The sequence below is a fragment of the Acanthochromis polyacanthus genome, chromosome 9 (assembly GCF_021347895.1).
Source record: "Acanthochromis polyacanthus isolate Apoly-LR-REF ecotype Palm Island chromosome 9, KAUST_Apoly_ChrSc, whole genome shotgun sequence".
Lineage (NCBI taxonomy): Eukaryota > Metazoa > Chordata > Actinopteri > Pomacentridae > Acanthochromis > Acanthochromis polyacanthus.
This window is the reverse complement of record NC_067121.1, coordinates 13,855,268-13,858,887: the sequence shown is the minus strand read 5'-3', so window position 1 is coordinate 13,858,887 and position 3,620 is coordinate 13,855,268. Positions and strand designations below refer to the sequence as shown.

At 41.9% G+C, this 3,620-nt stretch overlaps 1 long non-coding RNA gene across 1 annotated transcript; it reads left to right on the top strand.

The window, feature by feature from the left end:
• The first annotated feature begins 313 nt into the window (after positions 1–313).
• Positions 314–1,560, top strand: LOC127535429 (uncharacterized). The gene is made up of 3 exons (XR_007944279.1): positions 314–548; positions 748–980; positions 1,273–1,560. It is a non-coding gene; the product is annotated as an uncharacterized LOC127535429 (long non-coding RNA).
• The last annotated feature ends 2,060 nt before the right edge of the window (positions 1,561–3,620 follow it).

Genomic DNA, 3,620 nt, shown 5'->3' with positions numbered 1-3,620 from the left:
TCACAGGCTCATTACTCACAGTACAAATGTGAAATGTAAATTTTCCTTTAATGGCTTTTTATACTTTGAATAATATTTTAGGTTGCTACTGTTTACTTCTACTTCAGTAAAATAATTTCAAAGTACCACTACTCTTACTGAAGTCAATATTTTTACTACTCACCCACCTCTGTTACTCAGTCTCTTTCATTATTGAAAACATTTTTATGATCATTGCTACAGTGGTGCAAAGTGGCATAATGCTTTCTCTCTTTATTATTGTTCTAATCAATTTGTGTGAAATTTTTTCCTGTGTTTCTTCTTCCTCAGTTTGGGGTCATGCTGTAGGCACGCAGCAGCTCTAATGCTTAAGGTTGAGTTGTGGGTCAGATATGGAAAGACTGAAGTGGCTTGTACATCAGGGACCAACCAATGGCTTCTGGCCTCCAGAAAAGAGGTAAAGGCAGCCAGACTGAGTGAAATCTGTGTCAAAAGACCTAAGTGGATGCACACCGGCTTACTGCTACCTGTGAGAAGAAAACACCACGAGATCAACAACAATGTCAAAGGTATGAAGTTTATCATCGCCATAAATTAGTGCAGCCATCACCAGGAGTAAGAACTTTCATAAGGGCTTCAAATAGTTGTTAAAAATATCAAATTTCTATTATCAAAATTGTAAAATAATAGTGTATTATTGATATGGTAGTACTCCTCTCATAACATTTGGTTTCATTGGGGTGTACCTTCTCTTCTGTGTGATTTCAGAGGTGACAGATGAAGACATGAAGAAGCTGAAACTTCTGGACCCCAAGACAGCTGTTCTCACTAGCCTGGACTGCAGTGACACAGACACCGCATCAGATTCAGACAAAGAGAATGAAGACCCATTGGAGCCACTTGCAGCTCTGTATGATGCAAATCTGAGAGGCCTCTCCTCAACTGAATTACTAGAAAAAAGTGAGGCTATCTTTTCCAGGCTTTGAAGGGAGATAACACAGGTAAAGTGTGCAAACCTTGAATCAATTACTAAAAAACAAGCCCAATCACAGGCTTGGCAAACGCACAGATTAGGACGAATTACTAGCACCACCCTATATTGTGTTTGTACTGTTAAAACTGAAACAGCTAAAACCAACTTACTCAAACAGATGATGCAATATGACAACAAAGACTTATCTCATGTAAATGCAATAAAGTGGGGAAGAAACAATGAATGTACTGCAAGAAAATGTTATGCTGAGGCAATGAAAGCACATCATCACAACTTTAATGTTGAACTCTGTGGTCTAGTTGTCCATCCAGACCATCCACATCTTGGAGCATCACCAGATGGAGTGGTGAACTGTGGTTGCTGCGGTAGAGGAACTGTAGAGATCAAGTGCCCAAAGATTTTTGCTTAGACCAATCATTCTGTCTCAAAAAGAACCACAAGTACTACAATCAAGTACAACTTCACATGTTTGTATTTGAGGTACAGTACTGCGACTTTGTGATGTGGACACAGCAAGATCTAATCATCACTCGTGTTGCCAGAGATGATCCATTCCTTTCCACAGCCCTCCCTATTGCTGAACAGTTCTTTAAACTTTAAAATATTCTGCCTGAGCTGTTAACACGCAGCATGGACCAGCAACAACAAGCACCGACGGTCTGCCCTCACTGTGAAAGACCAGAATTTGGAAAGATCATTACCTGTGCAAAGTGCAATAAACATTTCCACTATGAATGTGCAAAGGTAAAAAGAAAGGTGAAACAATGGTATTGTGCTAAGTGTAAGTGAAAAGAGCTGGAGTATGCACTTAAACAAGCTTTATTTATAGGACCAGTTCCTATTTAACTACTGAAAGTTTGCACTTAGGTTCAACATATAAAACAGTAAGAAATAAAAACATATCTGAATTAAAGCTGCAAGCAGCGATGGATGGGTCCTCGCATCCACGCTGGTCGGTGAATCCACGCACGTCCACCAGGTGGCGCTGTGACTGAGAGTGTATGTCGGCCTCTGAATCGCATCTGGACCAGAGTCCAATCATACATGTAAAATTTCAGCCAGACTGTAGCATGTTCAGAGCAGTTATAGAGCATTTCCTGTCTATCCACCAGGTGGCGCCGTAACTCAGAGTGTATTTCACACAGTGGATGTGATGAGGGTTGGACTCTGATCACTCATGAAAAGTTTCAGGCTGATTTGATCATGTAGAGGCCAGTTATACAGCATTTACTGTCCCTCCAACAGGTGGCGCTGCGACTGAGAGTGTCTGTTGGCCTGTAGATGTGATCAGGATTGGATTGTGATCACACATGGAAAGTTTGAGGCAGATTGGAGCATGCAGAGGAGAGTTATACAGCAGTTGATGTTTCATGGCGAAGCATCAAAACGCTGATGGTCGCCATGGCCACGCCATTTGGCTTCTGGTTAAACTTTTGATAACTTTTCATCACCAAGTCCTGCTGTGTGGACTGACAAAATTTCAGGTCTCCTGGAATTATCCCCTAGGAGGTATTAACTCTCAAAAATGAGAAAAATCATCAAAAATCTCACAATTAATCCAAGATGGCCGACTTCCTGTTGGGTTTAGGACATGGCTCCAAGAGGCTTTTTTGTGCGTCCTGATGTGCTCTATAAGCCTCCCAAATTTCATGGATGTAGGTGAAATGTGCTGGGGGGGCTGTTTGTTAAAAATACTGTAGGGGGCGCTAAAGCATGTGCAGTGCCGAGATGCATACGGTGTCGTTGCTTGGGTCGATGGTGATGTGTGTGGTAATTTTAGTGAGCATTGGAGTATTTCTAACCTGTCAAATAGCACTTTGTTTTGCATGGCGATATTTGGTTGCTACGGCAACAGCGTTGCATGAAATGTCACACCCTTGACAATGTGGGATTGTCAAGAGGTGAAGACTCGACTGACCAATTTCCAGCATGATATCACCACGTTTGGGGCCATTGTACCTGAAAATATAAGGCCTTAAACTTACTATGAAGTCATAAACTGCGCTATGACTTTTTCAGAATTTATGAGTGTGGATGTGTTCAGACTGGACCTGGTGTCCATCATGTGAAGTTTGGGGCAGATAGGATCTTGTTCAGCTGAGGTATGAATCGTTAAATTTTCATGGCGAAACATCGAAATTGGTTTGGCCGCCACAGACACGCCCTTTGATGACAAGTCACCATTTTCACTGGGATGCATCATCAATGTGTTTAGGCTGTTGTCACTGCATTTGAAGTGAATATGATCAACCGGGTAACAATAGGGCATGAAAGTGTAAAAGATGTCTATTTCCTGAAACCACAAGGTGGCGCTATGACTGTCAATGAATATCCCTATGTGGATGACATCAGGACAGGACTGTCATCATACATGTAAAGTTTCAGGCAGATTGGAGCATGTTGAGAAGAATTAGACACCACTTCCTGTTTCATGGCGAAGGATCAGTTGTTTGAGGCTCTGCCATGGCCACACCTTTTGGCTTCTGGTTGAGTTTTTTGATAACTTTTCATCAGAAAGGTCTGGTGCATGTACTGGCCAAATTTCAGTTCTCTCAGACTTATCCACTGGGAGCTTTAAATTTTGACAAATGTACAGCAAATTCAAGATGGCCGACTTCCTGTTGGGTTTAGGGTGTGGCTGTGATTG